Below are 12,333 nucleotides of genomic sequence, written 5' to 3' on the forward strand. Positions count from 1 at the left end.
GAACTCAGAAAAACTGTAACAGGTCAGAATGTTTTTGGTTTTACAGATTCTTATTTGAAACCATTGAGTTTATCTTATAAATCACATGTACGTGTTTGCACATCTAACACTGCTAAAATTGCATAGTACCCTGTGGCACCCTTAAATAGAATTTTGTGGCACCATTTATGGGGTTTTCTTTTTTTTTTTAATAGTTAACCATTTCTAGAAGAGGTACAACTATACTATACATCCCAAGGCATGTGGTCTGTTTTCATTGTTCATTTGGAACTCGCAGGAGTCTCAAAAGAAATTACACAGCATGTCTAGATAATGTGCCAGACTGACCTCAGCAATACTTGATTTAATGTAGAGTTGATTCTGATTCTATGACAACCCTTCCTTATTGCTCTAGAAAGTATTTATTTCCACTAAAATCTATTGATTTATCTACTGATTTCCACTGAAATCAATACAGTTTTTCCGAATTTACTCTGCCTAGAATTACCAAATTGATTTTGCCATTCAGGATTGGATTTCTGGATTATTGTAACCTGCCCTTTACTAACCTTTTAAGATTGCCAAAACAGTTCAACCTCTCCTTTGCCACCACAGCTAATTTCTGACCCAGTATATTCTTTTACCTTTCCTCAAGTCTACACACCGCACTGTAACACTGCAAAGGCCTACATTTTTACATGACATTGAGTGTATCATTCTTTCTAAGACTTGCTGTATTGCAGCACAACTGCCTTCAAATGTAGAAATTGCCATAGTAACTAGTCATTTCTTATTGATTAGATGGATAAAAATTCTCATAATACACAATCACAGTAACTTGCTGGCATATGGCTTCAGGCTACCCCTGTAGCAGTCCTTTACTAATGCATTCTCTCCTTTTGCTATATGTAAAAGATTTTTTTTAATGAATGATATTCCATGAATTAGACAAGGAAGCAGTCGTTTCATTTGTTTTAACCACAATGCACCCTAATTTTAAGTTAAACTTGGAATGTAACACAAAGGAAAGCCTTTATTCTCTTATATTGGTTTGTTATTGGTTCTGAACAAATATTCCATACACACAATGAAATCTGCAAAAAAGAAGATGTTTTTACTTGTTGTGTGACAAGACCAACTATTCTGTACTCTGGTTTTTAATTAATAAATAGATCACCCCTAGAAGAAGTTCCCTACCTTTCCAGCTTCTCTAAGATGCGAAGATATTCATTCTGTTTTGGCATTTCTTTAATAATATAGAGTTTAATGCTCTTGCACATCCCAAAAATTCTGACTGACTTCTGTGGCAGTGCTCTGCATGCTGACTAAGAGCAGGATTAGACCTGTGGTGATTTATAACCACTGACAGCTGTCTTGGTTCATGTACAACTGATGAGCCTTCCATTGTCTATTCTTTCTCACACAAAACTGAAAGATGCTCCAGCTAGCTTATTTTGAAAGACAAGCTTTTTAAGACTTTTGTCAGGAAACTGAAATTGTCTTAAGCACATAGGCAGAATTCTGTATAAAATTAAGTATAACACATCTCTATAATAAGGAGCATTGGTTTATTCAGAACAGCACAAAAATGACTTACCAGTACCATTCAATCGGTCCTCTGCATCAGAAAGTCTGACTTGGAGCTATCCCACTGACTTCAATAGGGCCAAGATTTCACACCCATTCCTGTTGTTTTAGCAGTGTTCTGGGACAACTGAACTAGACTATTGGAAACTTGTAGAGTAGACTGAGGTTTTGTTCAGCTCATTTCAGTTCATGCTTGTTTCCCAAACTATCATGATTCCACATTAGCCCACCTTTCTTCATTCAGTGCTCTTTCACATTAAAAAGACATGTTTTGGAAGATATCTTGTATCATTCAGATACCCCTCATTTAATTCACGGCCCTATTCTGAAAGTTTATTGATAATAAAACCTAGTTAGTAATGGAAAAGGAAGATCAGCTATGGGGACCCAGCATGCTGGAGGGAGTGGGGCTGGTATTTTGGTTTGCCATCCTACCATCAAGAGAAATATTTTAACTATTCTTAGGAAAAATATTTATTTCACTGAAGTTACAAATAAATTAAGCAAGTATTTTGGGAAACTGGAGAGACCTAAACACTAAAGTGGAGGAAGTTCATTCTGCTCTTTTTATTTAAATAGGCCTGGTTTCTAGTGTTATTCTTGAGAGGCTCTTATGGCAGATAGCAGTAAAGTTTGTACTGAAGGTGACGGAAGCCATTCCAAGTACCTATAATCTACCTATCTGTGTACCAAGAGATGGGACAGGTGGGCCCAAATACTCTGTCTGCAATGAGGACAGGAAGAGAGCAAAGGCAGGAAAAAAATAAAGTAAGATGAAGGACTGTGAGTCTAAGTTAATGGATAAAGTTCCTTAAACCAGATTCAAAGAGAGAAGACAGAGAGACTGAGCCAGAATAAGGAAGCACAGGGAGTAGTGGAATGGGGTTCAAAGGCAGATGTGAATATTCAATTTTTTGGCTTCCTATCAAGGATTCCTTCTGTCTGCAAGTTCCAGTACAGGCTAAGTTGCTAGAGGTAGCAGCAAGTGGGGGATTGAATCTGGTAGGAACCTGCCAACAGGAATCTTTCTTGTTCAATATTATAATAATAAATTTATAGTTCTTGAAAAGAGTACTTCTGTCGGGTTGTCTCAGTCATCAGTCCCTTATTAGATGTTTGTATTTCCTTTATCCCATTATTTCTTCAGAACATCACTATAATTTCCTGCTGTGGGCGCTTTTTTTACTGAACTTCACACATTACAAGTATACATGTTTTTCTTCTTACTAGACAGCAAACCCTTTTTGGCCATGTTTGCTTGGACTGAATTATTCTTGAGAGGTTTTCTGCCTCTTGCAAAGGCATAAAAGGAATGGCAGGATTTAAATAAGGGTGGATTTAAATAAAGTTCTCCAGTTCAAGGTAAGAGGCCACCTGTTTTCCCCTGAGCCAGACCTGAAGGAGGGACCTGATACAGTGTCTGGGGATGTGCTGTTATTTTGCTGTTTGCAAAGTATTTAAAGATTCTTCCTAGTGAAAGATGTTCAACAAATGCTACATATTGTTAAAGTGATCAGACACAGAACGTGCAAAATGCCGCAATATGACAGGGCCTGAAAAAAAAATCTCTTTCTAACCCATATCTTTTGTATATACTTTCTCCAGCAAAGTTTTTAAGCAAGGCAGAAATAAAAACATTATTGATTCCTGTACTTTCCACTAAAAGTTGACTTAAAAGCATGCAGCAGTAGATACAAAATAGCTGTAAAAGACAGGTCATGAAGTATATTGGAACAGAAGGTGCTTTTATGCAAGATACTAAAAAAAAAAGCCAACTGTATTATTTTTCCAAGCAAACTATTTCCAAAGAGTTAAATTTCATGGAAGTTACTTATTCCAGTGCTATTGCACATTCCTTAAGGAGGATGTAAGCAGGACTCTTTCCAACTCTGCTGTAAAAATCACTGCATAGAATCTAAATTCATCCCAGTCCTGGCACATGGCTATATAACAATAATAATAAAGTTTGGCCTGAAGTTTCTGTTTTGACTAGGCTTCGCCTAGGGTTATTTCTACTGTAGGACTGCTTAGTTTACACCTGTGCTCTTTGCCTTGCAGCCTAAATCTGTCTTGCCTGAAGGCCATTCCCACTTCCCTTACAGCCATGGTGGAGTTTAATATGTCACTTGTTAAACAACACATCTGTAAGAATAAATTGGGAAGATTCATTTAGTACCTCTTTGTGGAGTCAACACCACCACCTGCTAGCAGGCTGAGGTCACATGAGACTATTACTGAGCTTGCCTCAGGTTTTACAAAATTGAATCATGGGCTTCTACCAAGAAATAATATACTGTTCAGGAAATGGACTTCCTCCGCACTCACTTTCTTAACAACCTTTAATCTGTGATTTAAACACACCGGTTTGTTGTAGGTAAGAAACATTATTCTTTGCTCACATGTGGAAAAACAAGTGTTATTGTTTATCCAGCTGCACAGTGCTGTCTATCACAGCACTTGAATACTGTAGGCATTGTCATACTGTAACTACACCATCCAGTAGTTCCTGGTAGTGCCCAGCAGCAGCTAACTCAGGAAGCTGCAAGAAACCATGTAGTATGCACCTTTAAAGTAATCAAGGGAAATATATTCGCTTCCCTGTTGACAAGGGAAACATATTTCTACCCCCTATCTCTGGCTTGTGCCATTGTCCATATGGTATAATGTAATTATAATTATTTACTTCCATAAATGCTTAGTGCTTATATTAATATCCTTAAATCCCATCTTTCTCTTTTTATGCCACCTAGCTCCCCTTCAAGGGGTGCCTCCAGACGACCATGCATATGCGTCTTGCAGCGTCTCAAACCCCTTTGAGACGCTGCAAGAGGCACGTGTGGAAATAAAAAAACCTTCCCCCTCGATTCAAAGTTAGAACCCTGGATATCCAGTGGTCAATACCCCAGGACAAAAAAGAGGGGACCATGCCCTGAAGCAACTGGAGGCTCAGTCCTCCACAGAGATGCTCTGGTAGAAAGCCAGAACATCTCTATGGCTGGCCCTTGACCCGGTGCTGAAGCACGCTGCCTGCCTGTGTGGGGCAGCAGGCGGCAGTGCAAGCTGCAGGGACCTGGACCTGGCTTTGTGCCAGGTAAGTAGGGGTCTGCGAGGAGGGAAGAGGGGGGAAGGGACCATGGGGGAGCCCCAACTCTCCGCTCATTTCCCCAACTCCCCGTTCTTTCCCCCATCCCCTGTTCATTCCCCCCACCCCTATTCATTCCTCCAGCTCCCTGCTCACTCTCCCAGCCTCCCCCACACTCACCGGCAGTAGCAGCAGCAGTCAGGGCCTCTTGGGGCTTCATGACACAGCCCCCATACACAGAGGGCAGCAGAGCTTGGCCCCAGCTGCCTGGCACCACAGCTGCCGCATCGCGCAGGTGTGGCCCAGCTCAGCAGGGTGCCACACACTGTCTCAGAGCTCTAGCTGCTTGGGCTGAGTGGCACTGAGCCCTGGTTGACAGCTGCAGCACCCCCGAATTTCCAGACAGCGTGCAGTGCATTGCTGGGCTGGGCCATGCCAGCACAATGTGGCAGCAGCAGCACAGGTGCCAGGTGGCCAGGGCCAAGCCCCGCTGCTTCTCACTGCCCCATGCCATGTGGAGGGACTGTGCCATGAGGCCCTGAGTGGCCCTGACTGCTGCTGCTACTGCTGGTAAGCTGCAAGTAGTGTAGGAGGCTGGAGCTGGGTGGAGGAGTGATCAGGAGGCTGGAGTTGACTGGGGAATCCCTGAATTATCTCCAGCCTCCTGATCACTCCTCCGCTTGTCTCTAGCATCCTGCTCATCCTCCTGCTTGTCTCCAGCCTCCAGAGGACTGGAGACAGAGCAGAAGAATGAGCAGGGGGCTGGAGACGAGCAGGAGGCTGGAGATGAGCCCCTGGGGATGAGCTGAAGATGTCCCCCTGCTTGTCTCCAGCCTCCTGCTCATTCTCCTGATCATCTCCAGCCTCCCAAGGCTGGAGACAAACACAAGAATGAGCAGGGGGCTGGAGACCAATGTGGGGGGCTGGATAAAATTCATCCAGAAGTGACTACAGATCTGGAGTCAGGCAGGGTTATTTTGCCCCAAGTGGCACAATTTGCTCCACAACAAAGTGCATGTCCAGGCACATGTGCTGAGGCAAAAATCCCAGGATCAAATTTGTACTGCTTGAGGTAAAATATCCTGGTATTTCTTGTCTTTTCTGTCATAAATGATTTTTTCACCTTGTTTTCCCTTAACATCTTCTTTCAACTTCTATCAATGAAAGAACTCCTGCATCTTTTGGTATTGATTTCTCTAGTTCTCCATTGCTTTTATATCTGTTTTGACTCCAGTGCTAAGCATGTAAAAGCCACTTTGAAATGTCTGAGGGTGTTACTTACTAGAGAGAGACAGAAAATGTTAGAAAATGCAAGACAAAGATAATGGTTTGGGTTATAAAATGTGGGGAAATGGCACAGTGTACTGAAGCATCTGCCATACAAATGTAGGCATATAAACAGAGGGTGCATGTCCATGAGCCTGGAAGCTGCTTTGACACGCTGTAATTACAGCATGTTGGAGCAGACTCGATTAATCGAGTCTGTTGGAACATGCTAATTTCCATGGTCCAGCAGCCTCCTGCGTCTCATGTATCAGCATCCCCATGCTTAAAAATGGTGGCAGGGGCACTTGAACTAAAGTTCATTGAGTGTGCTTTAGTTCAAGTGCCCTCACCACTGTTTTTAAGTGCAGGGATGCTGATACCTGAGATGCAGAAGACATGGTATAAACCGTGTGAGTCCTGGCTTAGTCATAACATTGATTATTCACGCATAGGATGGCTAGAGGTTAGAAGTCTCTGGCACATCTAAACCTCTGACCTTGATGATGTTAGGATAGTACTTAGGAAACTGAGACATGCACAGTTGCAACCTTGTTATATAGCAACAGAGCGGGAAAGTTATGTTAATAAAATTATGTGGTAATAATTAATGGGATTGGTCCAAGAAAGTGATGTTATTGATTGATTGGAATGAATGAGTTGTGATTGGACCACTGCCATGATTAGCAGGTGGCGTGAGGTGGTCACCATAAAATAGGTCTTGACTGTTGCCTCAGCGCGTGCGTGCATGTGTGCAGGGGGAGTGCATGCATCAAGAGGCTGTGTGAGTTGTGTATATGCAGATATATGTGACTGATAGTGTATGACTGGCTGTATGCCTGGGTGTCTGTATGAGTTGGGCGTTGTGGCTAATAGCCTAAAAGAGTTGTATGATGTTGAATTTGCTGCAATGTGGTAGAAGTGAGTGGTAGCCTTGTGTGAAAGGCTGGGGAATATTGGGAGTGAGGGTGCTGAGTGGTGTGTGGGGACAAGGACAAATCCACCAAGATGCATCTGAATTCCACCTGAGATACCTTCATTCCCCCATTTGATGGGTAATGTATCACCCTTCCTCTCAGAAGTCTCTGAGTACTTCACTCACGGAGGAAAGGATAGAAATCCTCTGTCTGACAGGGACCTGACAGTAGGCCCTGTAGCCTGTTTGTCAGTGCTCTTGGCTGCCACTGCTGGTCACAGGCCAGTATTGCTCTCTTTACATATTTGTATATAGTGTTATGTTCAGTGGTTGTTGATTAGTTCATGTTGTTATAATTGTTGATACCTTTGGCTTATAATACAGATTTGCTTATTAACCCTTACCTTGGTGTTTGCTTTCATTAACAGTAGTGGGCCTCAGGGTAGGGCTAGGCCACAGGCCAATACTCTGAGGGATTAACCCTTTCAGGTGCAATCAAATCACAGAACCCTGGCACTGTAAATAAGCGTAACAAACCTCTGTCCACATAATTACCATAGCCCTTGTGCCAGGCCAGTCGTCACTGGAGCATGGTAATTACCATGTGGTGAGAACCGCTCTAATTAAAACAACACCCCTTCCCCCCAGGCCCTGAAGCACATGTAAAAGTGCCCAAAATGACTAAGGCTTGACAGACGGGACTAGAAAGGAAACCCACAAAAAGGAGGAGGAGGTGGTAGAAAGCACTAACACAGTGATTTCTGACTTGAATGTGAACCTTCAGGTTGGTTAAGTTAGCTGGGCAGGCCAAGAATGTACTCAATCAGAGAAATTCCGACCAATTTGCACATGATATTGTATGTATTTGAGATCCATTTATCACAAGTGACCAAATATAATTGATCTGCTACTCAGAGAATTCAAGGGACAGAGGGGTGTTTTTTAAACATAAGATTAAGAAATCAATGATATATTGATTACTTAACTGAACTGAGTAAGCATGTGTGAGGGCACAACATTCTGCATATAATTTTGTGTGGGGGAAAATTACTGTGTCCCAGTCTATTACCTGCTCTGTCCCAACTAATAGCCAGTTGCAGAAAAATAAATGGCAAACTTTACTAATTTTATCATCTGATAAAACTAATATTTACAAAAATGTTAAGGTAGATATGAGAGATGAAATCATCTTTGCAATTATGTCATAATGTTAGATCAACTAGTTCTCTAATTTGGTTGGGGATGCGGGGAGCTCTTTTGGGGATAAGATATCTAACTAAGCAAAACCACATGGAACCAATTAATTCCATAACTAACCAACCAAACATTTTTTCCCCAGCATTATAGTGTTTCAGTGGTAATTATGTGCATAGTATTTAAGATGATCTAAAACCTTTATACTGTCCTGTAACTGTTCTGCAGACATACATAAAGAGTTGTTTCCACTGTAAACTTACATAACATAATAAAGTGAAATATAAGTTGGTTCTGTCATGCTTTGCCAGGTATAAATGTGTGTAATCTTGTATGTATAGATTGAAAACCATATGTAGTATGCACATAGACACTTACGTAGATGTCTTGCTTCCAAGATCATTGAAGGACAAATTCTTTTCTCAGTTATACTGGTGTGACATCATCCCAAATTCAGTGTTGTCCAAGAACATTTTCAGAAAATCAATCAAATGCTTATAGAATATAGATTTTGGTGAAGTTAGGGAACTAAGTTAAATAATAGTTAGGCCAAGTCACTAGATAAGAGAGACAAGAATTCCATCATGCCCGGTATGCAAAGGCCAATAAAGATACCAGGGGTGAAAGTACAAAGAAGGTTAATTGCTAGCAATAAAAGGTGCAAGTGGAATAATTCACGTAACAAGCACCCCTACTACTACTTCTAAGCATCTTTTATACAGGAGTTTTCAAGCCTTCGCAAGCGTGCTTGTTTAATGATTGGTTATAAGTGAGTGACGCAAGAAGTTCTTTACTGAGCATGTCTCTATACCTGTGTTTTAGCCATGTATCTCATTTACATACATGTGTGTTTCATTAGCATACTTTTTCCCCACCTAGGGGTGTGATTTTTAGTATTTTAATGAGCCCTTTAACCCAGTACTCTGTTTCTTCTTTTGTTTTCAAGCCCCCTTTATCTAAGACTGTCTCCTCCTTATCATTGCAGATGGGCATTCTTCACATAGCATTCTCTTCTTCTTCGTCTTCGAGTAGAGGTTTCTAGGTCACTCCTTACAATGTCAGCAACTCTGCCCCCACCCCCAGTCACGTGGTGTGTGACATCAGCAACTCCACCCCCATCCCCAGTCATGTGGTGTGTGACACCACCACCACATGGTCCATGACATCAGAAGGACAACTCATGCAGACCCCCAAAGCCCAACCCCTCATGCTGCAAGAACTGCCCCAGATTACGTGGTACACTTATGAATTATCACCCAGGCCCCCGAAGCAGGCATTAAGAATTTGGATGATGGTATCTTTGTGCCATGGTTTAAATTTGTCCTCAAGCGTTTGAATGCACCACACAGGTGTTAGTGTGGGGGTGGGTGTGGGGGTAGCGGTTACCAGACATGTCTACACAGGAGGCTATGATAAAGGAAGTTTATTACTCTCCTGGTGAAGCTGGCAGTTTTGGCAGAGTGAACACACTTTTTGAAGCCACCAAAAGGCAGAATAAGGTTCTGAAGAGAAGTGGGGTGGCTGCCTGGCTTTCAGATCAGGATGCTTACACCCTACACAAGAAGACATTTTAAAAGAAACAAGAATGTTGTTTCAGATATTGATATGCAATGGCAGGCAGATTTGGTGGATATGCAGCAGTTTTCCAACCACAATCATGGGGTTAAGTTCGTCTTAACAGTGATAGACATATTATCAAAGTATGCCTGGGCTGTGGGTCTAAAAGACAAGTCAGGCGGTGAAATAGCTCAGGCCTTTAAAACCATTTTTACAGAGGGCCGTGTACCTTGAAATTTACAGACTGATTGGGGGAAAGAATTTGTAATAAGTCTTTAAGCAAGCTGTTAAAACAGTATAATATTCACCATTTTGTGATGAATAGTGAAGTGGAAGTGGCAGTGGTAGAGAGGCTTAACAGAACATTAAAATCAAAGCTGTGGAGGTATTTTACAGCCTGCAACACCTTTTGCCATATTGATGTGTTACCAGAGTTTATAATGAGCTACAACCACAGTTTTCACAGAACTATCCACACCAGGCCTGTTGACGTGAATGTCTCAAACTCTCCATGGGTGTGGAAAGCTGTGTACAGGGACTATTGCAGGATAAAACCAGCAGCAGCCGTGTTTAGAAAAGGAGACCAGATGAAGGTGTCTAGGACCAAAGGGAGGTTTGAAAAAGGTTATGAACAAACATTCACCAATGAGATTTTCATAGTGGATGAAGTCCTTAGACATGTGCAGATGCCTGTATACTGCCTAAAAGATTACGCAGACAAACCTATTGAGGGTTTTTTTACCCTGAAGAACTACAAAAAGTGAACCCCAAACAGTACAGAGTTTACAGGGCTGAAAAAGTTCCAGCAATGAAAGGAAAGGGAAGAAAGAAGTGGTTGTTGGTGAAATGGTTGGGGTGGCCATCTAAATTTAACAGCAGGGTGGAAGTCACCCAACTTTGTAACATATAGGGGTACCTCGGTTAGAAGGCCGAGATGTGTGATGGTGACTTTTACATCACTTTGCCCAACAACACTTGCACCAGCATTTTTCCGCAGAACACCAGCTTGAGCTTTACCATACAGCTGGTTAAACCTCTGGATCTGCTGGGGAACTGGGAGATAGGGTTAGCAGAAATACAATACCTGCACAGCTGGAACAACATCAACGAAGACACACCTTTCAAAATCATTTCTGGGACTAAAAAGTGGGGGTACATCCTGCCTCGGGGGTATTATACAACCATCACAGAGTTACTGGATCTTATGAACAATACAATTTCCACCAATCCTACTCCGCCCAAATTAGTTATGCACTATGACCAAAGAATTGGAAAAATGAGACTTAAATCCAAAGATAACTCTTATGGTTTTTAGCATGGTGAGCTAGCCTATATTTTGGGAATGCTACTCAGGGCCTCTGCTAAAAAACCACCCTTCCCAGTGATATTACTGGTCAGTTCAATTTGCTGTATGTCTAGACGGACATTGTGGAACATCAGCTTGTCTGGGAGTTTGTGGTTCCTTTGCTACACTTTGTCCCTGTCCATGGGAGCAACAACGAGTTTGTCACTATCTCATATGACAACCCACATTACGTCCCCATCAGTCAGCACCACATCGACACAATCAGCATTGAAATAAAGATGGATCAGAAGAAACACGTCTCATTTTGCTTTGGTAAGTTGATCGTTAAGCTTCACCTACACCCCCGGAAGACTTTGAGATTTTAAAATAAGTAAAAGCATGATGGTGATGGTAAAAAACTATGGGGACCCTAATTTGTACAGAAATTATTATAAAGCCCAGGCTGGGCATGGTCTTCCCGGATATCAGGGGGTGCCCGTGATGTACGGAGCTTGTGTGGGAGGCATATTTCACAGCCTCTTTAGAAAAGCCGTTCTGCTTTTGAGAAGGGGTGTGGAGATTATTAATCCCCTTGCTAAAAATGCAGTGTAAAACATAGCCAAAGATGTGATTGCTCATGTCTCCCGAGCTGTCCTAGACAAGGTGGTCAAGCCGGCAAAGCAGGAGGGGTCCGGCCTCATTTATATTCAAAGAAAGACCCTTAAAAGAAAGAGAGATGCACCAGACTCTGGAAGTGCAGGACCTCTTCAACCCCTTAAAAAGAAGAGGGTAAGTTGACAGGGCAGCCAGACATGAAAAACCAAGAAGCAGCCTGGGACAAAGAAGGGGCACTCTCGTGGAGGAAACAGAAATATATTTTAACCGCCATGGCCTTTGTTCACTGCAGGTCTGAAGAATGCGCCAAATCTGAACTGGATATGTTTCAAATAGCCCCTACACAGACCTGCATTGAGAAAAGCCTGTATGTTGAGATCCCCCCGCTCTCGGCTATTACCGAGTCCAGCCCCCTTGACTTTTTCATAGCTGGGAATGGCGAAGATTACATGGATTTGAACAATACACTGCTGTACCTTTGCTGCAAGATTGTAAAAGGCGATGGAACTGATCTTGATGCTGGGGCAGTAGTGGGTCTGGTGAATTACCTGCTAGCCTCTGTCTTCAGTCAGCTGGATGTCACTCTGGGAGATCATCTCATAAGCCAGAGCAACAACTGTTACTCTTACCAAGCCTTCATCGAACCGGTTCTCAACAACAGTGATGACACCCTCGCCACCCAATTTTCTGCTGGTCTGTTTTACAAAGATACCCCTGGACATCATGAAACAGCCATGCGGGATGGCGATAATCATGGGTTTCAGAGATGGACAAACCTGACAGACTGGAGCAAAAAGATAGAGCTGCTTGGTCATCTCCATAGCGATATGTTTTTTCAAGAAAAACTGTTGCTGA

The sequence above is a fragment of the Alligator mississippiensis genome, chromosome 6, assembly GCF_030867095.1.
Source record: "Alligator mississippiensis isolate rAllMis1 chromosome 6, rAllMis1, whole genome shotgun sequence".
In the NCBI taxonomy this organism is placed as follows: domain Eukaryota; kingdom Metazoa; phylum Chordata; order Crocodylia; family Alligatoridae; genus Alligator; species Alligator mississippiensis.